At 41.3% G+C, this 24,167-nt stretch overlaps 1 non-coding gene across 1 annotated transcript; it reads right to left on the bottom strand.

Moving 5' to 3' along the window:
* Positions 1–23,108: 23,108 nt before the first annotated feature.
* Positions 23,109–23,226, bottom strand: Trnal-caa (transfer RNA leucine (anticodon CAA)). The gene is made up of 2 exons: positions 23,189–23,226; positions 23,109–23,154 (listed from the first exon to the last, which is right to left on the bottom strand). It is a non-coding gene; the product is annotated as a tRNA-Leu (tRNA).
* Positions 23,227–24,167: the final 941 nt, after the last annotated feature.

The following is a 24,167-nucleotide window of genomic DNA, read 5'->3' as shown; positions in this document are numbered from 1 at the left end:
AGGAGAAAGGATGATCTTCACTATTCAAGATTAAATCTAACTTTGGCACAGAAAGGGGTGAATTATACTGGCACTAAAGTCTTTGGTCACTTACCAAATAGTATCAAAAGTCTGACAGATAACCAACAAGTATTTAAGAAGAAATTAAAAGAATTTCTGAATGACAACTCCTTCTACTCCATATAGGAATTTTTAGATATAAATTAAGAAAAAAAGAAAAAAAATATTTAAAAAATGTTTAAAAAATAAAAACAAATAAAAATAAAAAATAAAGAAAAACAAAAAACACAAAAAAAAGTTGTTATATTAACTTAAGTATGTTGTTAAATTAACCTAATTATGTCATGTATTAGAAAATTCGACTCGTTCCACATCATTACGAAATATCGTATTCATGATCCATGGAACTAGTATTAATCTAATCTAATCTAATCTAATGAATCGCCGTTGTGCACTGCGCTGGTGTAAGCTGTCGCCAGCACACCGTTCGACAAAGATGTAGCAATAAGACCGATAGTAGGCGGTGGACCAAGCGCACCTGTCAGGAGAGAGGCCAAAGACGGACTCATAAGCAACAGACCGCCAACGCCCTCTTGACTGCAAGTATTTACATCGCCGCCGCTGACCAGATGGCCTCAGTCTGTCACTAGCACAGCCTCAGTAACTCAGTCACTAGCTCAGCCAATCAGTCACTAGCGCTCTAACTCTCTGGGCCGTGATAAAATTTGCTGTTTTGAAGAGCGCGCTGCAGCGCGTTGAGTAAAGAAGTCGCCCTCCGTTTTTGGCTGTTGCGCCGCTGTGGCTGTCGCAGCTTTGGTGTCTCCCTCTGGTGGGAAAGGGGAAAAGGTTGCCTGTTCAAGTGTATTTAAGGACCGCTGTAAGCTCGCCAAGAAGTATATGGGAGGCAGTTAGGCAGTCTGTCAGTCTCGGCGAGTCTGGTCACTTGGTCAGAATAAACAAGAATAAAATAATACATACATAAGGAGGTAAAAAAGGGGAACATAAAACAGAGTAAGGGGAGAAATTAGAGGTAAAAATACACTGACATGTAGACGTTCATTGGGGACAGTTAAAAAAGTCACCAGAAAGTTTAAAAACGCAGTTGGCGATTCTTAAAACACAGAGAAGACACTAGATGCGCATGCACAGGTTAAAAGTTGGCCACAGTATTAAAAACACTCTGAAACAACACACTCAAAACCCACTTGGAGCACACACGACGAAGAATAAAACTACCAGGCGGGACCTGCCGAGGGAAAGGTCAGAGAGGATGAAAAAGGAGGGGAGAGCATGGGGCAGCTGGGGAAGCGGCGTGATGAAGAGAGGAGGGGCAACTGTGGGTTCATGAAGAGGCAGGAGACACATGGGGCGGGAGAGGGAAAGGGAAGACAGGGCAGGAGGGAGCGCAGAGACACTGAAAGAAGGCACAAGAGATGGAGGGGGAGTAGGAGGGAAAATCCGCTCAGAAGGAGGGAGGGGGAGGAGAGGGAGCCCTGAGGAGGAGGCAGGAAGAGGGGGTTAGAGTTGGTAGGAAGGGTAGATGTCAGGGCGAAGCTCATCATCCGGGAGTGGTAGACGGTGGTGTTGGGAAAGGAGATGGAGGGTGTGGAGATGGAGAGAGGGAGGGACACAACGGTAAAGGCGCGGCAACTGGGTGGGAGTGGAGAGGAAGGGAGACACCAGGGGGTGAGGGGGATCAAGGCGGCGGACAATATATAGTGTGCGGATGTGTTCAAGGAAAAGGAGAAGGTGGGGGAAGGGGATGAGGTCATAGAGGATGCGCGTGGGGGATGGAAGGCGGATGCGGAAGGCGAGGCGGAGTGCATGGCGTTCGAGGATTTGGAGGGCCTTATAGAACCGGGGAGGGGGTATGTCTGTCGTGTGGATCAAACTTTAAAGCCGGCACGAGGAGGCAAGTCTGGTCAGTTGGTCAGCCGGCTCAGTGTGGGCCGGTCAGTGTCTGTCTGTCGTCCGGAGTGCTAGTATGTGTTAGGCCGCCAGTCTGCTCGAGTTTGCTCAGGCAATGGGCACTGGCGGTTGGATCGATCGGTTGGTCGGTCGCGCACCGGGACACAAGATGACTTGTCCGCCTGGAGCGTCGGCACATGTGAGGTCGCCACGTGAGTCCAGTGGGCCGCGCCGTATAGCGAGGGGTCGCGGCTTCACGGCCGACACGAGGGCGACAGGAGCCAACCCACGACATCAGTCTTGCCGGGGCGAGCTCCGACGCCGTGAGACGGGAGATCGGCGCGCCTTCCTGCGTCCGTTGAAGCGGCTGGCAGCGGACGAATCGGGAGAACTTTTTGAGGGTGCTGCGCCAGATATCGCAGCTTATTAGAAGTTAAGTGACTGGGGATGTATTGTGTCATTTAGTTGTTAAATTCTACTTGTTTTCTTGGTCAGTCTCTCGTCCCCAGCTTGCTCGCCTGTCTCTCGTCCACATTTGTTAGGCAGTTAGTGTCTGTCTGTCTGTCTGTCTGTCGGTCTGCCGTACGCTAATAGCTGCCTCTGTCATGTTTGTCGGATTCGGTGCTAACGAATTTATAGAATTAAGGAAGGGCCGAATTCCTGAAATATCTTTTTTATCTTGCCTATCATCTTGCGTGTAATGTAGAGCATGTTCTACACTTTATGTAAGTCTGAAATTCATGGGTTTTATTTAAATAGTCATCTTTATGAAGTTGCCACCCTTCCACTGTAAGAGCCCTTTTAAAAACAAATTACACTTTTGGTGGAAAATAAGTTCCTAGTGTGAGTGTTTGTACCATTTGAAACGTCCCCTTTGAACAATTATACAAGACTGTGCTTAAACTGACACACAATATTTTGTTAGCGCAACGCAATCTGACTTTCAAAATTCCCTACAAAAGAATGGCCCTGACTAGCATTAAACTATACCTTTCACAAATCACTTACCTCACAAAATCTTCGCTGCTCAAGCTACTGCAATACAGCGAGCGCCACTACTGCCAGCTAAATAAAAGATTCAAACTACTGAAGGCACTAACTACTGATAGGGATAGTTAGCAAATGAAAGATATTAATAGAGAACAAACAATGTATTTACCTTGATATCATCATATATAAATATACCAGTTCATGAAAAATTACAAAACTCCGCCATCTCTCTCCCCACATCCACCACTGCTGGCGGCTCACCTCCAACTGCGCAACGCTACGCGCTGTTCACAGCCAGCTGCCTAACACTACAATGGCGAGTATTACAACAATGCAAAGCAGACACAGACTGCCCACAGCACAGCCAGTGATTGTCATACAGAGGTGGCGTTACCAATAAAAAACCTAAACAGCCTACTTACATAGAGAAAACATAAACAGCCTACTTACATAGAGAAAACATAAACAGCCTACTTACATAGAGAAAACATAAACAGCCTACTTACATAGAGAAAACATAAACAGCCTACTTACATAGCCCCCATGCTCCCCACAAAATTTTTTACAAATGGTGTTGGGCACTGGCCAATACAGATTTGACAAAAATTTTTCACAATTACAGTAACAAAGATATAAAATGCACACACTTATTAATATTATGTTGGTCAAAAGATCAAAATTTCTCACAGTCCATAAAGACAGTCCACATTGTTCATCACAGTAAAAATGCAGAGTTTTTCTCAAAGTCCGAGCAGTAAAAGAAAATGCACATAGAAGTAGTGGATTTCCATGCAGTCTTGAAGAAGTAGTGTTGACCTTCCAACGGAAAGACAGTGCTGACTCTCGACATGCAGACCGGTAATGGGCCACAACAGAGCAAACCCACAGCAGAGTCATTCGACGTTTTGAAGAATATTGGTAGGTAGGTCATCACAGAGCAGACCCACTGTAGTCCTGGTAGAGATTGTGGTATTGGTGGGCCACCAGAGGTGTAGACCCACTGCAGTCCTTGTAGAAATAATGGCATTGGTGAGTCAGCAAAGGTGTAGACCCACTGTAGTCCTTGTAGAGATAATGGTATTGGTGGGTCATCAAAGATGCAGACCCACTGTAGTCCTTGTAGAGATAATGGTATTGGTGGGCCACCAGAGGTGCAGACCCACTGTAGTCCTTGTAGAGATGGCCAGCAGCCATCTGTTGCGATTGTGCAGGTGCACATTCACCATCAAAGAGTCTTGCAGAGAATATAGCAAGTCCATAAACCACCACTTGTGCACTCACAAAGTTTTTTGAAATTGTCCTTAGAACCAGCAATGCTGTTATCCAGTCCCTTGCTGAATCATTAACACACGTGCAAACACTAACAGTCCCTACTTCTCACATATTGTCCATATACTATGACCAACAGAAACGTGTGCAGTGAAATGTAACTAACAAGTTAATAATGTCACGAACTGGTGACAATTACAATTTTATAACATAAGAATACAATTACAAAGGTACAAAATACATCATTAAAAACATAATAATACAGATAACATTTGTAGATAATAGGGGCTTTACAAAAGAATGGAAATAAACATATACATCAGTGTTACAAAAATAGTGACATAAGTACATACATAAAATAATGAGAATAGTTTTCGAAACATTAATTTCACACATGAACATTGAAACAGAACAGAATTGTAAACAACTTTACAAAGAAAATAACATATTATTAATGCAACTTATATTTGAGGATAACAGTATTCCTCCTCATAGTGAATATAGCTTAGTATTAGAAGAGAAAAAAATTCTATGAAACTGTACACAGAGACAGGAAGAAAACAAATACACAAGGGTACACAAACTCATAGTGGGATAACACAAAAGGAAAGGACAGGGTTTGTTGTACTGCAGTATTTTGCAAACAAAACTTTCTTTATTTCTTGGAGATCGCCCTTCATTCGTCATTATTCCCAAAAAGTCCTATCTAAGCCTGCTTTCTGTATTCTGTTCATATTTCTTTCAAAATAATTATTTCTGAATGTACAATACTCATTTGGGCCCAAATCCTTTTTATATAACTTCGCAATGCATTCTTTACCTATTCTCCATAGTCAGTTTCTCATATAGTCTACCCCCTCTTAAGCTAACTTAAATCTACTGAGCTCAGATGCTAAACTAAGGGACGAGGCAATGCAGCATCACATAACAAATCAACACAAACAGCAATGCAAAAAATGCAAATTGGCAAAGCTAGCAGCATAAATGAGCAAAAGTCAAATTCAATAACACTATGCCTGGCAAACAGCAGCAACTTATACCTAAACATGACATAGCGCAAGCAGAAAAAAATAGTACACTAAAGATAACAATGCAGATAAGGGAAATGTATAATCACATCTTAATGTCTATGTAATTAAAGTGGTGCACCACAAAACGTTATTCTACCAAAAAGTTACCAATTACTTGAAAAGAAAATTATGAATGCAGTTACTAGTTCCTTCTTATTGTTCTTTCCTTTCCAAGTGCTCCTTTTTTAAAGAATGTGGATCATAAAATAGTTATTTAATAGATCTGTTGACAGAAAGTGTTCACATTAGCAAATGCATTTCATTTTATAAAAGCAATGCTGCAACACAGCTGGAAAACAGATGTCAAATGAAATAAGCAACTACGAAAAGCAAAGTATAAAAATATCATTCAGTAGTCATGTGACATTTCATAAGTTAGTAGAAATTCTCTCAACTCTCATAGAAAGACGCTTGTCGTAATCAGGTGTGCAGATGTACGAATATTTCCCATCAATTCATAAGCATTTCAGTCATTAGCACAAAGTGCGAGTAATCATATGTTTTCAAGTAACGAGGGTGTCGCATTAGCGATGAAAGGCACACCCTAATGGCTTGTTCTCCAGGTGTTTGACACGTCCCACGTCCCCTTTTTTTTTCTACCTGTGCCGCTGAAAAGGGCTCGCAATAATGGCTTTTTCTCCAGGCGTCTGACACAGCTGGGTGCCCGCGACGCATTACGTGCAGGTGGTCACTTAAGTTTCGTACGGAAATATTTACGACAGGAGATTCTGCTACCGTTGCAGTCTCATTTAAAAATATTTCACAGGTCAAGAATTAGCGTTGCAAATCTGTAGAAACAAAATCCTATAAATATAAGTGTCCAAAAAAAAATATTCGTCAGCATTGTGATACAGTCACACATTTCATAACTCTTAAAGTACGTTTCTTGGTTTCCAACATCCTTTTCATAAATCAGAGTCCCTAAACACTACTCATTATTCCTTACCTCATTATACATATACATATTCGTCGACACTTCTTCAATATTTCATCGTGAGAAATACGTAGGATAATAAACATTCCTCAACAACATAATACACATCGTCGTCGTAATAATATCATAACACTTCAGTCAAATCTCAAAATCGTCGTAACTTCCTCCAATAATTTCAAAACGTAAAAAAAATTCTCTGCTCATTTCAATAGTGTCATCTACCTCAAACGTACTTTAAAAATCATGAATCCATACCCAATATATCATTCAAAGCTCTCATAGTATCACAATGGTTCCGAAAAAATATGAACAGTTTACAAAGTACAGACAAAATACAGTTTCATAAGTGTGAAGTTATCCAACTGTGTAATTGCGTAAACATGTGTCACTGATATAGTAAAATAAATGTTTGTCTCTCTCAGTTAAATGATCAGATAGCTGTGTAATTTGTGTGTTAGAGAAATATGGTACCGATGTGTAAAGTTGTATAAGCAAATACCATATTAGCTAGGGTTCCTTGTGCTTGCCAAACACATGGTACACAAAGTAAGCGTGTACCCCCCTGAGGATTAATGTAATTATACCCTCAGGTGTTACAGATTACAGCAATGAAATGAAATGTATCACTGAAAACTTTCTTTGTAATTCAAAAATCTTTAAAAATAAATGTTTTAAGTACAAAATTAATCATTGAAATGCGTGTCCTGTAGCGCTAAATGTGCATATTGTTGTAAGATAATCTCTGTGAAAGTGTCGTAGTTATTTTCCTCCAAAAGCTAAGTTCTGCAGAAGCCAATGTACTTACCTCATGATAAACAAAAGTGAAATGCTTTGCGTAGAGATATCTTAGTTATTACGCTTATTGTTGTGATGATGAAAGTACTGTGCTGTAACGTATTGTTGTGCTATGGAAAAGGCTGTCTCCTTGTAGCTATACCACAAAAGTTACTAATAAAACATGTTTTGATTTCCAGAAGAATTCAGAAAACTGTGCAGATATAAAACAGATACACCGCAAAAGCAACATTGTAAATTGTCACTCATTAGTAGCGTCGTGATAAAAATCGTGTAGCTGTCACATAAACTAACCTCTGTGTCATCTGGTATCTCTCAGAAAGCACTTTAAATTCAGAATGTATTTTCAAATAAACCAAAATGTTGCATTAAAATCTCATTAGCAGTACTGGTAAATGTTCTAAGTATGTGAGCCTTATAGTCGTTACGTAATCGTGCAACAAACAAGCAAGAATGTACACACACAATAACACTGTGACGTCTGTTCACTATAACAATGCATTCGTCATTTCTGTTTAAATAAGTTCTCTTGGTTCTTGACTGGATATTTCACTTCAAACATTGTTACATGTTAACAGATTCTAAATCTGACAAAGCATATTAGTAATGTGAAGCGAAAAATTTTATGTCAAAGACTAAGTCTTTCAATAAACGGTTTTACATGTGAAATGTGGTGTAAACCTTTACTCTTCCTAGTACGCAGAGTTTCAACTTCAACGCAATTATCATGTGTATACATCGGTAAAGAATGCTAAAATTTTTCTCAAGGCTAGCGTCTTATGCTATTTTTCTCGGAGCCAGCGGGCGCACGCGGCTGCCTGCTGTGCGAGTCATTGCCTATTGTCTCTTTGTTAGCGCGCGTCGTTATTGGGATTTGGAGACCTAACTTCTACAAATTCACCGTGACGAGAGGGCCCTGCCCTGTTTAAATCCCGCCAGTTCTGATGCAATTGACGTCTGTCGTTATGATCATATCGTCTGTCGTCATTTCGGTAGAATCCGTAGTTTCTTCCTTGTCGGTCACGTGGTGGAGAATTTCTCCCTGAATCGTAACTCCGCGCTGAACTGTTGCGTCTGAAGTTATTCTGTCTCCCCTGGTAATAATTGTTTTGGTTCCCATATTGTCTGTTTCTGTGGTTATCTCTGTCATATTCATTACTACGGAAATGCGATCTTTCTCTGTAACTATTATTACTCTGCCAGTGGTTGTCATATGGGTGGTGTCTGTTTTGGTCACGATTTGCGTTGTAAGAATAGCCTTGTCGTGTCCAGTTATTGTTTCTGTCGTCACGGAATTGTGACGTATGTGACCTGTAGTGATTGTTTTCCTGTTTTCGCATCCCGCGACTGTCTGTGTCAATTTCCAGTTCTTGTAACAGTCCCTGAAATGCTTCGATGTCGTCTTTGCAACGTCCTGCCAAAATAATATGTCGTAAATGTTCAGGCAGTTTGATTAAGCAAATGCGGATGAGTTCTGAGGGGCTGTATGGGTTTGAAAGGTATTGATTCTTGTGCAACATGTCTTCAAAATATTTCACAAGACTGGAGAATTCAGATTGTTCGAAATGTTTCATCATTATGATACCATGTTTTACCCGGTCTTGTGTGGCTTGAGACCAATATGCTGAGAGGAAGGCATGGTAAAATTCTCCTTCACTGTGGCAATCGTGAATGACCGATCGCATTCTTACAGCTGGTTCATTCTCTAAGTAGCCACACATAAATTCTAACCTGTGCTCCAATGACCAGTTGGGAGGGAAACAATGAGAGAATTGATGGAGCCACGCTTGTGGATGAATGTCGTTGGCAGAATTCTTAAACGTTTTGAATTTACGTGTAGTAATGAACAGCTTATAGTCAAAATCATCATGTCGGCGAGTCGCATATCGGTCATTGTTGTGTCGTTTCGGCGGTTCCATTTCAAAATTCGGTTCACCTTGCCAATTTCTTTCATAACTTCCGAAGTGTCCTGTGTTATTATTTTGTGGTTGTTCCGTATTTCTAAGTCCCTCTTCCCGTATTGGGGCGCGAGTATCCTCTGAAATACGTAATTCTTGTATTAACTGTGTCAGCTGATCTTGTACTTCCCGGATTTCTCTTTGGTGTTGCGTATTAATCTGATTCTGATTTTGTTTGAATTTCCTAATTTGTTCGCACTCTTCAGTGTCAGTGAAGGCTACAGTTCTTGTGTCATTCAGATCATCATCTACCTTTGTAGATAAGTTAGTGACCTGATCCGAAAGTTCGGCTACTTTCTCCGATAGTGAACACATTTCCTCAGTGTGTTTTTCTGAACCAAGTTTCAGAGTGTCCATTTGTGTTGAAATCGTATCTACGGTGACCTTTAAGTTTTCCTGAGTTTTTGCAAGTTGCATAACCGTATCGGTAGATGCAACTGAGTCAAATTTTGCTTGCAAGGTCTCATGATTTTCATGAACAATAGTTTGCAGTTCTTTTATAGCTGCTTCGTGATTCTGTAGTGCATTTTCATGACGCGAAAAAATAGGTTCGAAATGCTCACAAATTTGTGTTTTTACGTCATTACAGACTTTTTGACATTTCGATTCAATGTGATGTAACTCAGCAGTTAAATCCTGACGTGTTCGTTCAAGAGTTTGCTCCAATGAGTCTAACTTTTTAAGATTTTGTTCCATTGTGTCTAACTTTTGAAGCTTTTGCTGTGTTTGTCTCTGATTTTGTTCCATTGTGTCTAACTTTTTGAGATTTTGTTCCACTGTGTCTAACTTTCGAAGATTTTGTTCCATTGTGTCTAACTTTTGAAGCTTTTGCTGTGTTTGTCCCATTTGCTGTATTAATTGTAATAACAATGCACTGGTGTCTGGAACATGTTCCTCAGTGCTTTTCGGCAGTGAATTTGCACCGGCAACATTCACATTTTGACAAGCAGAAAATGTGTCTTGACTTATTTGAGAAAACGGTGAGGATCCAAAACCTGAATCTACAGTATTTGCGAGATTGTTTCCTGTCATTTCGGATTCCTGAGGCGAGCTGTTGCCGACCGATCGATCGATAATGCTTCCCTCTTCACTAATTGTTTCACTGTCCGTGCCATTGTTTGCCGCCCGCTCCATTTCCCTATGCACAGTTACCAAATTACTACTTTGAATGTCTGTTAATTCATTACTCTGCGGCGCTAACACACTGCTTTCGTCTTCACTGTCACTTCTCAGCTTACTTTGGAGCCTAGTGTTACGTTTTTCACACGCCATTATTGTCACAGTATTTCACACGACAACACAGAAAAGCACAATTTGAAGAGCAAAAATAAGAGAACACATTAACATAACACAGAAAAAATATCTAGTTAATTGCAGCTGCGAAATACTTGGTGCAAATCTACATGCATGCCACAACTGTTTTACTCTACAACAATGAAAACTACAACTACAAAGGAGATTCTCTCTACAATTACGCGCTAGCAATAAACAAAAGCTACACTAAATACACAAACTACAAGAAAAAATCAGAAGATTCCAGTGAGGTATCCTAGGCTAAGGGTCGACATATGAAACGTCCCCTTTGAACAATTATACAAGACTGTGCTTAAACTGACACACAATATTTTGTTAGCGCAACGCAATCTGACTTTCAAAATTCCCTACAAAAGAATGGCCCTGACTAGCATTAAACTATACCTTTCACAAATCACTTACCTCACAAAATCTTCGCTGCTCAAGCTACTGCAATACAGCGAGCGCCACTACTGCCAGCTAAATAAAAGATTCAAACTACTGAAGGCACTAACTACTGATAGGGATAGTTAGCAAATGAAAGATATTAATAGAGAACAAACAATGTATTTACCTTGATATCATCATATATAAATATACCAGTTCATGAAAAATTACAAAACTCCGCCATCTCTCTCCCCACATCCACCACTGCTGGCGGCTCACCTCCAACTGCGCAACGCTACGCGCTGTTCACAGCCAGCTGCCTAACACTACAATGGCGAGTATTACAACAATGCAAAGCAGACACAGACTGCCCACAGCACAGCCAGTGATTGTCATACAGAGGTGGCGTTACCAATAAAAAACCTAAACAGCCTACTTACATAGAGAAAACATAAACAGCCTACTTACATAGAGAAAACATAAACAGCCTACTTACATAGAGAAAACATAAACAGCCTACTTACATAGAGAAAACATAAACAGCCTACTTACACATTTCCATCCCTCTTACGGGGTGCATAGTTAATGTGTTTGTGTGAGTTGTTAAAAAAATTTTAGTTTAAAGCAATCTGGTGTGTTGCAGATTTGCACCAGTATAGTTTTCAGAGGGCGTCGTGAGCGGTCGTGACTACGGCCGTGTTGCAAGGGAGCAGGCAAGGTTCTCAGCCCGAAGGCCAATACTCTAACAAAAAAAATTTTTATTCTGCCTCTGAATAACTGTAACTTGATATTTCGAGGGTGCTTTTCTGGTTATAATCTTGAAACTGTTTTGAAAAGACTTTTAGGAATAAAATTCACATTTGCTAAATTGTAACTTGATATTTCGAGGGTGCTTTTCTGCTTATAAATTTTAAATCTGTTTTTGAAAAGGCTTTTATGAATAAAATTTCCATTGGTTGAAATTTAAAGTGTTTCCATCAATTACTCCTTGGCAACTACTTCAACGCTCATATAGTGTGTTAATGTTCTTGATGAATCGCTAGTAAATAAAGTAAATTCTTTAAGATAAGATTTTGAAAGTTTAAAATTCACGGTTCACTCTCACTCCAAGTTGGCATTTGTCAGTACACTGCGACCAGGTTAGTGTACATAGCTGGACTTGTACTTTCCCCATAGCGATACTAAAGTTTGTAATAGCTGGAAAACAGATATTGTCCGCAAAACGACTGTTACGGAAGAGCTTGTACCACAACAAAATGGTTCAAATGGCTCTGAGCACTAGGCGACTTAACTGCTGAGGTCATCAGTCGCCTAGAACTTAGAACTAATTAAACCTAACTAACCTAAGGAAATCACACACATCCATGCCCGAGGCAGGATTCGAACCTGCGACCGTAGCGGTCACGCGGTTCCAAACTGACGCGCTTAGAACCGCACGGCCACACCGGCCGGCGTACCACAACACATCGACTCTCATAAAGATAAGTAGTTTCCTGTTTATATAAGTAAAGAACCCTGTCAATACATGTGTGCAGTTGTGCTCTAGAAAGAGGACACCGGCCACCAAACAACATGCTGTCCCTTGGTTCCTATGGTACAAGTATGGCGGCGATCTGGATAGGGCTCCCGTTTTTCACAAGACGTTAGAGATGCATTGCAGTGGTATCCCTAGCGTCATAGGGTGGGGAGTCCACCGGTTGACTTTCAGATCACAGCTGGTAGTGATTGAGGGAACTCTGACACCACAGTGATACGTCACGTACATCCTGCGTCCTCGCGTGTGACCTCACGTGCGATAACGTGCTGCTGCTTTTTAACACGATAGTGCTCATCCACACATTGTAGGTGTCTCTACGATCTGTCTATGTGATGCTGAGGTTAGCCCAAGGCCCAGTGTGGGACCAGTTCGAAACTGTCCCATTGCCAATATGCAGGGCATCAGAGACCAGTCACAACAGTTGTGGGCAAGCTTGCCTCAGGATACAAACAGCTTTATGACACCCTCCCCAACTGAATTAATGCACGCATCCCCCCTGGAGAGGGAGCAGCGTCACACTAACAAGTGATGTCATACTGTGAAACTTTTTGTAAATTTTATTTGACTTTTCAATCACCGAAATACCATCTCAAGTTTGTTTCCTTTTCCTCTGTCCCTTCTGGGTGTTCTCTTTTTCTTTTTTTGCCAAGCACTGTGTATCAAAAATATTTCCATCTAGCTGTACTTTAAAATTTTACTTTATTAAGTATAATCAAGTACAACCTTGAAATAAATTTGAAACAAAAATAAATAAAAAATGTTGTTAAAGTATTTTATTTACTTATTTATGGCATTTAAGTACATCTCAGTGTTGGATCACGTTATTTTACATTACATATATTCACAGACAAACATATTACTCCTTGTACAGGGCTATTACAAATGATTGAAGCGATTTCATAAATTCACTGTAGCTCCATTCACTGACATATGGTCACGACACACTACAGATACGTAGAAAAACTCATAAAGTTTTGTTCGGCTGAAGCCGCACTTTAGGTTTCTGCCGCCAGAGCGCTCGAGAGCGCAGTGAGACAAAATGGCGACAGGAGCCGAGAAAGCGTATGTCGTGCTTGAAATGCACTCACATCAGCAAGTCATAACAGTGCAACGACACTTCAGGACGAAGTTCAACAAAGATCCACCAACTGCTAACTCCATTCGGCGATGGTATGCGCAGTTTAAAGCTTCTGGATGCCTCTGTAAGGGGAAATCAACGGGTCGGCCTGCAGTGAGCGAAGAAACGGTTGAACGCGTGCGGGCAAGTTTCACGCGTAGCCCGCGGAAGTCGACGAATAAAGCAAGCAGGGAGCTAAACGTACCACAGCCGACGGTTTGGAAAATCTTACGGAAAAGGCTAAAGCAGAAGCCTTACCGTTTACAATTGCTACAAGCCCTGACACCCGATGACAAAGTCAAACGCTTTGAATTTTCGGCGCGGTTGCAACAGCTCATGGAAGAGGGTGCGTTCAGTGCGAAACTTGTTTTCAGTGATGAAGCAAAATTTTTTCTTAATGGTGAAGTGAACAGACACAACGTGCGAATCTGGGCGGTAGAGAATCCTCACGCATTCGTGGAGCAAATTCGCAATTCACCAAAAGTTAACGTGTTTTGTGCAATCTCACGGTTTAAAGTTTACGGCCCCTTTTTCTTCTGCGAAAAAACGTTACAGGACACGTGTATCTGCACGTGCTGGAAAATTGGCTCATTCCACAACTGGAGACCGACAGCGCCGACTTCATCTTTCAACAGGATGGTGCTCCACCGCGCTTGCATCATGATATTCGGCATTTCTTAAACAGGAGATTGGAAAACCGATGGATCGGTCGTGGTGGAGATCATGATCAGCAATTCATGTTGTTGTGGCGTAACAAGCTAGTTACGCCACACTGAGAAGGGAGCCGAGAGGCACGCGTACACACACGCCGACTGGCGTCAAGTCTGGAACAAGATACGTTATGACTGCTATAAAGAAAATACGTAGCTTTGGAATATACTTAACTTTTAATCGTTGTTGGTTTACAACGTTCTTCTTGAGACATTTATACGATAACTCTCAAACTAGGTAAGGCTAATGGCACCTTGCTAGGTCGTAGCCATGGACTCAGCAGAAGGCTATCTAACTGTCTCTCGGCAAATGAGAGGAAGGCTTCGTCCGTATTGTCGCTAGCAATGTCGTCCGTACAACTGGGGCGAGTGCTAGTCCGTATCTCGAGACCTGCCTTGTGGTGGCGCTTGGTCTGCGATCACACAGTGGCGACACGCGGGTCCGACATGTACTACATGGACCGCGGCCGATTTAAGCTACCACCTAGCAAGTGTGGTGTCTGGCGGTGACACCACACATGTCATGGCCTCCACGCTCTCCCGACTTAACCCCATGCGATTTCTTTCTGTGGGGTTATGTGAAAGATTCAGTGTTTAAACCTCCTCTACCAAGAAACGTGCCAGAACTGCGAGCTCGCATCAACGATGCTTTCGAACTAATTGATGGGGACATGCTGCGCCGAGTGTGGGAGGAACTTGATTATCGACTTGATGTCTGCTGAATCACTAAAGGGGCACATATCGAAATTTTGTGAATGCCTAAAAAAACTTTTTGAGTTTTTATATGTGTGTGCAAAGCATTGTGAAAATATCTCAAATAATAAAGTTATTGTAGAGCTGTGAAATCGCTTCAATCATTTGTAATAACCCTGTATATATTCAATGGATTTTTGGGATGCAATGAGGAATTCTTCAAAGTCCCCACTGAACACTACGGCACTGCATTCATCTCTGATGTGTTGGATGGTCTGTTTAGGTGCGACGCAGTCACATGCTGGTGAAGACAGCAGTCCCCATTTGAAGGGTGAGTCAGCACATCTTCCATGCCCAGTTCTTAGTCGGTTCAGAGTTGACCAGATCTTGCGGGGCTGATCGAACCCAGGAATTGCCTCAGTAATACAAGGCATTAGGTGGCAAGTTATTGGGGCATTTTGGAGCCATTCTCTTCTCCAAGAGTTTATGTCAGCCCCAGTGAGGCTGTTGAGAGCAAGAGGAGGAAGTCTTGAACGAAGGCTCTTGATACTCAGAATAGGTATATCGATGTGTAGTTCAGGATTTGCTTCGATCTTGTTGTATTCCCTGACCAAGGCTGCTTCTCGTCGTATTTTTGGGGGTGGTATATGACTCAGGACAGGTAGCTATATGTTAGGTGTAGACCTAACGGTTCCTGAAATAATGCACATGGTGTTAAGTTCGACATCCATTTTGTTCACGTGGTTATTGTTTAGCCATACTCATGCACAGTACTCCGCCGCAGAGTACACCAGGCTCAGCGCAGACGTCCTCAGAATTGTTGCCGTTGATCTCCAGGTGGTTCTGCAGAGTTTATGGATGAGGTTGTTTCTTGTTCTCACCTTGGCAGCTGCTTTTGTAAGGTGCGATTTAAATGACAAGGTTCTGTCTACTGGGACCCCTAGGTACCTATTGTGGTTGTTGTGGCTGAGGCGTGATTGTGGTGTTGTGGTTGAGGCATGTGTCGTCAAGGTATATTTCCAGAGCTCTTTCGGCTTCTCTGTTATTGAGCCGGAAGCAAATTACTTCTGTCGTCGTGGCATTAGGCCTAAGCCTCCATTTATGGAACAATGCTGCCAGGGCAGACAGATCGGATGTCAGGGTTTCTTCCATTGTATCAAGATCGGTGTGCCTTGTTGCCATGGCCCTGTCATCAGCGTAGCCAAATTTCCTACAAGCTGTTTCTGGCATGTCAGGAATGTATAGGCTGAAAATCAGTGGGGCTAATACGGAGCCTTGAGGTAAGCCATTTTGAAGGAATTTGCTTCCCATGGCAACCTGGAATTCTCTGTTACCAATCTTGTTACCCATAAGCTTTGTCACTATTTGACAGGGAATTATTTTCATCGGTTTATAGAGTAGGTCTTATCTCCAGACGGTATCATAGGCTGCTGGAAAGTCAATGAAGGCCACAGATGTTTTTAATTTCTTTTGGAATCCCGCTTCAATATGTGTTGTAAGGGCCAGGACTTAGTCTGCACAGCTTCGGTTGGGACGAAAGCCAGCTTCGGTTGGGACAAAAGCCTGCTTGTTCTACTGGGATGGCCGTGAGTATTGTCTGACCAATCCTGTTAAGTAGTACTCGTTCCAAAAGTTTGTACACCACGCTAAGCAGTGCTATGGGCCGGTAGCTTTGCGGAAGATTTCCTGGTTTACCTGGCTGTAAGAGGGCAATTATCTTGGCACGTTTAAGTTCTTGGGGCATGTTTCCTGTCTGCAGTACAGATGTGAAGAACTTTGCTAACCATATTTTCATATATTCGCCAGACTTGATAAGAAATTCTGGGAGTATATCATCTGAGCCGGGGGCTTTACCTGGTTTTGTGTCCTTTATTGCTGCCGAGATCTCTTCGGGGGTGATGTCGCATGAATATTTAGTGTAAACATTGGTTGTTGCTTTTACGTTTCTAAGTTCACATTTAATGCGTATTGTTGTCTCGGGTGGTTTACCCCTTTAGATGTTTTAACAATGTGCAAAGCAATTTTGTTAGGTGTTGTGGGGTTTTCTTCTCTAGTGTTATGGCTGGCTTCTCCTAGTTTTCTAAACACGGACCATGCTTTTCTGCTGGATACTTAAAAGTCCATAGCCTGAGTAGTTTCCATCCACTTCTGTCGTCGTGCAGTATCAAGGCTGTGTATGAGTTCATCCGCTATTTCTCTGTCACCACTGCTTTGGTACTCATTATACAGTTCCTCAAATTTCTCATCCCATCCTGGAATGTATTCCTTGCGGTGTGCTTTTTTGCTATACTGACGACTGCTCCCACAACTCTCTTATAGCAATCAGAAGATGGACGGATCCATTCCAGGCATTTATCGAGATCTCCAGAGTAAGCTTTCCAATCCGCTTTTTGTAGGTTCCATCTGGGTCGAGGAGTTGAGGTTATCAATGGAATATTTGTGCCGATGTTGTTAAAATAAAAATAAGTTTAAGGTAAAATTAAATTTAAAATAACAAAATAGTTTTAAATGTAACATTGTTTTTCTTCAGTTGTGATGCCCACAATGGAACAGACTACATTTGTGTGTGTGTGTCTTCAGTCTTCTGACTGGTTTGATGTGGCCCAACACGCATTCCGCTTCTGTGCCAGCCTCTTCATCTCAGACTAGCACTTGCCACCGACTTCCTCAATTATTTGCCCTTTACAAATCCCTCTAGTACCATGGAAGTTATTCAAATGGTTCAAATGGCTCTGAGCACTATGGGACTCAACTGCTGAGGTCATTAGTCCCCTAGAACTTAGAACTAGTTAAACGTAACTAACCTAAGGACATCACAAACATCCATGCCCGAGGCAGGATTCGAACCTGCGACCGTAGCGGTCTTGCGGTTCCAGACTGCAGCGCCTTTAACCGCACGGCCACTTCGGCCGGCCATGGAAGTTATTCCGTAGTGTTTTAATACATGTCGTACCATCTTGTGTCCCTTCTTGTTGTCACTGTTTTCCATATATTCGTTTCATAACCAATTCTCCGGAGAGTCTATTCATTCCTTACCTTATCAGTCCACCTAATTTTCAACATTCTTCTGTAGCACCACATATCAAATGCCTCGATTGTCTTCTTTCAGGCTATCCGACAGTCATGTCTCACTGCCGTACAATGCTGTGTTACAAACATACATTCTCAGAAATTTTCTCCTCCAATTTTGGTCTGTTTTTCATTATAGTAGACTTTTCTTGGCCAGGAATGCCCTTTTGGCCTGTGGTAGTCTGCTTTTTATTTTATCCTTACTCCGTCCGCCATAGGTTATTTTGCTGCCTAGATTCCTTATCTTCATCTACTTCGTGATCACCAGTCTTTAAATCAAGTCTCTCGATTTTCTCGTTGTTGCTACTTCTATCTACTTTCTTCTTTCTTCAATTTACTCTCAGTCCCTATTCTGTACTCGTTAGACTGTTCATTCCATTCAGCATATCCTATAATTCTGCTTCACTTTCACTGAGGATGCCAATAACAGTGAATCTTATACGGAGTGGTTTAGTGCAGTAGACAGCACACTGGGCTCGGATTCGGGAGGACGACGGTTCATCCTGCGTCCGGCCATCCTGATTTAGATTTTCCATGATTTTCCAAAATCGTTTAGGGCAAAAGCTGGGGTGGTTTCTCCTCCATCGTTGCCTAATCTAAGCTCGTGCTCCGTCTCTGATGACCTCGTAGTCAACATGATGTTCAACACTACTTTCCTCCCTCCTCCTCCTTCAGAGAATCTTATCACTGATATCCTTTCACCTTGAATTTTAATTCCACTCTTGAATCTTTGTTATTTCCAACATTTCTTCTTCGATGTATAGATTGAACAGTAGGAGCGAAAGACTACATCCCTGCCTTACAGCCTTCTTAATACGAACACTTCGTTCTTGGTCTTACACTTGTTTAATTCCATCTTGACTCTTGTACATGTAGTATATTAACCGTCTTTCGCTATAACTTACACTTATTTCTCTCAGAATTTCACATGTCTTACAACATTTGACATCATCGAACGCTTTTTCCAGGTCGACAAATTCTATGAACATGTCTTGATTTTTTGTTTTTCAGTCTTGCTTCCATTATCAACTGCAACATCAGAACTGCCCATCTGGTGCCTTTAGCTACCTCTGAGCCAAACTGAGCGTCATCTAACACATTCTCAGTTTTCTCTTCCATTCTTCTGCATGTTATTATTGTCAGCAACTAGGATGCATGAACTGCTAACTTGACTGTGCAATATCTCTCGCACTTGTCGGCTTTTGCAATATTCGGAATTGTGTCGGGCAGTCGTTATCAAACTTCCAGAATGAGATTTTCACTCTGCAGTTTCGTTATCAAACTTATTTGCTCAAGAGCCAGTACTGGCATTGTGGTGCGATACCATGGTCTGCATATATATGATCTTATTTTATCAGTTGATAATGTACATAAATTAATACATTACAACCCTGCTCCCATATAGACTAGCTATAGTGAGGGCGCGGTAAGTTGGCTACCAGACCCCAAATATTGATCGTTAAAAGTCGGCGCCATCCGGAAGACTTTGCGTAGATTGTTCTCTGTTTCACGTTGCTGCCTCCCTAAGTTATGCCAGATATGTGGCATTGCAATTGCCACACGAAGTGTTGTTGCGTTGTTTGTGTGAAGTATGATTAATTGATTAATGTCAATAACTATACTTATATTTAAATGCATTACGCCAGTAGAGACACGATCACAAATGTTTACTGAATGTTGTTCTTGTGCTGACTTTTCTATATGATGAGTCAGTCCTTCCGACAGCCATTTATTTGACAATTTCTTCACTTTTCCATGCAGCCATTTCGTCTTAGCTCCCCAGCACATCCTATTTATCTTATTCCTAGGTGACTTGTATTGCTGTATTCCTGAATTTCCCGGAACAATGGTGTACTACCTTCTTTCATCGATCAGCTGAAGTATTTCTTCTGTTACCCATGGTTTCTTCGCTGTTACCTTCTTTCTGCCTATGTTTTTCTTTCCGACTTTTAGTGCTGTCCATTCCTCTTCAAGTGAACTACCTAGCGAGCTATTCCTTACCGTAGTATCTATAGATTCAGAGAACTTCAAGTGTAGGCCTATCTCTTCATTCCTTAGTACTTCCGTATCCCACCTTCTGGTGCATTGATTCTTCCTGACTAGCCTCTTGTACTTCAGCCTCGTCTTCATCACTACTAAATTGCGATCTGAGTCTGTATCTGCTCCTGGGTTCACCCTACAATCCTGACCAGGGTGTAATCTATCTGAAATCTTCCCGTATCACACGAAATTTTCCAAGTATACCTCTTCCTCTTGTGATTATTGAACAGAGTATTCGCTATTACTGGCTGAAATTTATTGCAGAACTCATTAGTCTTTCTCCCTCATTCCTAACACCAATCTCATATTCTCCCGTGACCCTTTCTACTCCCTCCCCTACAACCGCATTACAATCCCCCATGGCTATTAGATTTTCATCTCCTTTTACGTACTGAATTACACGTTCAATATCCTCATATACTTTCTCTAGCTCTTCATCATCGGCATGCGATATCGGCATGTGTACCTAAATTATCATTGCAAAGTTGGTTTGCTGCCGATTCTGATGAGAACAATTCTTTCACTAAACTGTTCGCAGTAACTCTCTCTATGTCCTGGCTTCCTATTCACACAGAATCTTATTTGCGTTATTCCATTTTCTGTAGCTGTTGATGTACTACTTTTATCTGACCAGAAATCTTTGTCTCCTTTCCATTTCACTTCACTGACCCCTCCCCCCCCCCCCCCCCCCCCCACCCATCCACACACTATATCTAGATTGAGCCTTTGCGTTTCCCTTTCCAGATTTTCCAGCTTCCCTACCACGTTCAAACTTCTAACATCACACGGCGCGACTCGTAGACCGTTATCCTTTCGTTGGCTGTTGAGTCTTTTTGTCATGGTCACTTCCGCCTTGGCAGTCTTCTGCCTGAAATACGAATGGGGGATTAGTCCGAAATATTTGGCCAGCGAAGAGGTCATCATTACACTTTTTCAATTCCAGGCCACATGTTCTGTGGAAAAACTTTACGTGTCTGGAATGCACTGATGCCTTCTGCATCTTCATGCCGTTGATCATTGCTGACTCTTCCGCCTTTAGGGACAGTTTCACAACCTCAAGGGCAACAGAGTGCCCTGAACCTCTAGCTGATCCTCCTCTCTCTTTGACAAGGCCTTATTTCTGAATGAGCGTAACTTCTTGTGCCAGAAGTCTTCGTCCGCCATTGCTGATGATTTTTATTCAAAATTTAACCGGGAACACAGGGCCGAGGGCGTTTTGATTGCTAATCAAAGACGCTACCCGTAGAACATGGATTCTATAAACACAAAAGAAGTTACGCTAAGGACATCACACACATCCATGCCCGAGGGAGGATTCGAACCTGCGAGCGTAGTGTTCGCTCGGTTCCAGACTGTAGCGCCTAGAACCGCACGGCCACTCCGGCCGGCTTGGGTTGGTTGGGTTTACGTAGTTCTAAGTCTAGGGGACTGATGACCTCAGATGTTAAGTCCCATAGTTATTAGTCACGACGACATGACTATAAGCCCGAGCTGTCATAAGACATATCCGAAACCAATAGTTGCTATAATCTGGCAATACTTAGCTATCCCCGCGAAACTAATTATCAGTAGTAAATAATTAACAATAAGAAACAAAAGTCGCTGGATGTGGTAATTATGTTGATACTTTTCAGTGCAATAGAATAGATGGTAACGCACTTTTTTTCAAGCAGACCAGGCCATATCTTTTTGATGAAGCACATTAACTTCACGAGTTCCGCTAGTAAGGTTTTGAAAATCCAAATACGATCATTCTGATCATCACCATTTAACGAAATTTAATTGAACGCTAGCACTATGGTGGACTTGAAAGAAGCACATTCTGAACTACCTGGCGTGGCAAAGTACAAAACCTTGTCACAGATGATTGAATTTATTTTGTGTCTATCTAGAAAAGTGATGTGAAATAGGAGGATGTCTTTTAAAAATCTTTAATTCTGCTTTTAAAAACGTCGGAGTTGGGGAGAAAGACTTTTTGTTTTTTTATATTTATGTTTCTTAATCTGCGTGTGTTACCGTGTGTCAGAGCGTAATGTTTTAGCGGAGAGTGAGAGGAATGGGGCCATACTTGTTCTTTAAAATGCTCGAGGTTATTCAAATCTCCTTATTGACTAAAGGTTTATCGATCAGATTTTTACTTGTCCCTTATCGCCATCATTTTGTGGATGATTTCGCTTCCAACTTCGCTTCACTGTTTTTCTGTGATCTCAATTCATGTACCACTTTCTTCATTTTCTGACATAGTTTTAATTCATCAGCTCTTCTTTCAAATCTTCCAATGTCTATTCTGGCAGAATAAAGTTAAAAAGTACTTACTTCATTGCATCAGCCTGTCCGAAGCCAGCTCTTTATCTTTTGCTCATCTGATAGCGTTCTACTGAATGAGGTCAACAAGAAAGCTTTTTTCGTGTCAACGGCTCAAACTGTTCTGAATTTATCCATGAGCAGTGTATGAAGTGTAACAGCCACAAACTACGTGCACGAAAGCTGTTAACTATGTTTTTTATAACAATATACAGTATTTCAGTTTGATGTCACGCAAGTGGTATCGTTAACTATTTTGACTTGTTACCGAACCATCATCGGATTACTTTCATCAATATGAGTTTCAGTTTCAAGCAACTTATACAGGTTATACATACTGCCTGAGGAAACAATGACCGTTTTTCCATTACATATATATATATATATATATATATATATATATATATATATATATATATGATGTGTGTAATACACAGAGATGGCATATGGGTGAAGAGACCAACAAAAAAATTATATGAATACCCAGACAGACTCATAGACCCGATCAGGAAACTCCGATTAACGGACATTTGCATAGAACAAATAACAATAGACGCCAAAGGATTTTTAATGTAGTAAACAGTTCAATAAAAAAATGCCAATTGGTTTCAAGAAAAACAAGAAGACCTAAGACAGCAGGGATCAGTACTGAAATTATAAATCAAGCAGACAAATTCGGAAACAAAATTATGAACACGAAATTTGAAGTAAAAGAAAGGAAGAAAAGAGGAAAAACATGGACTAAGGAAACGGGAACACTGCGAAAGAGTGAAGAGTTTTTGGGAAGAGAAAATGAGAAAGGAAACAAAAACATGAATAGTCATGTAACATACAAGTTAACCACTATCCTGGAGGAAGAAATGTATAATAATTTTAACACATATTAATTTAAAACACAAAACGACCATTACTCTGCCACGCGGCAGTGCATGTTTACTACTAGTTTACAGTGCTGAACTCGAGTGTTTCGCAATCTGGGTGTTGTGTACGAATTAATGCGAACGTATCGAGTGAGTCTCATAGAATTAAAATTTTGTCAGAAGTGGGATTCGAACCCACGCCCTCAGACGAGGACCAGAATGCTCAGACCCGCTTTCCGCAGGCAAGGTTTTCCCTTGAGTCTGGCGCCTTAGACCGCTCGGCCATCCTGACAACTTGAAACTTCGTTCTCTACCTGAGGTACAGTTCATGTGTTCAACGCGGTTCTGTCGTCTCACTGACTGACGTTCATCTCAATAGAGAAATCGTGTTTTGTGAATGAATTCGATGCTTATGCACACTTTTGAAACTGGTGTCGGCATTTTAAATGCGGGAGCGCTGCGTGCACACACACAGCTGGCTGAGACATTTTACGATTAGCGACAAAGAGCGAAAAGGCCACCAGATTACAACGTAATAAAATCAATGTAACTTTCACGAAATAAGATGCGTGTTGCTCAAGGCGGTTCTTTCGCCATCAGCCTCAGATGATGTCCATAGTAGACCCAAGACAGAATCAATAGAAATTTCGCTGTAAAATTTCTGTGAACTGCTCACGTTATGAGCATTTCAATATTTAAGTTCATAATAGTCTTATGTTCCATAACACACGTGCTAGATTTCATGGTGTGTTGAAAACATATTTTTTCTGTCTTTCAAGAAAAATATTTATAGTTACTTTCATTATGTCCAGTACCTCGCTTAAAAAAATGTTTAACGGAGAGAATATTTGTAACTGAAGTTATTTCTCATTATTTATAAAACGGTTGTGAGTCTCTCATGTGCATTTATTATGTTGTACGTAACTTATATAAAGTACTGTTCCCAGTGATTTCTCCTGAAACTCACTCTTTGCAAATAACACTGAATATAATGACAAAATTAGTAATAGAAATGAACTGATGAAATCCATATAACAGGTAAGAGTTATGAACGGGACTAACACTAACAGCAGAAAATACAGTGCAGTATATTTAAGCAAGGAGACCGTATACCCTGTGGACAAAGGAGAACGTCAGTTAATACAGTAGGCATGGCTAAACTTGACCTGCATCAATTTACTGAAGAAAATGCAAAATCTCTATGATGTCAGGAGGACGCTCACAGAATTGGTA

This window comes from Schistocerca serialis, chromosome 8 (genome assembly GCF_023864345.2).
Source record: "Schistocerca serialis cubense isolate TAMUIC-IGC-003099 chromosome 8, iqSchSeri2.2, whole genome shotgun sequence".
NCBI classification, from domain to species: domain Eukaryota; kingdom Metazoa; phylum Arthropoda; class Insecta; order Orthoptera; family Acrididae; genus Schistocerca; species Schistocerca serialis.
Note: the sequence above shows the minus strand (reverse complement) of the source record. Positions and strands in the feature narration are given on the sequence as shown.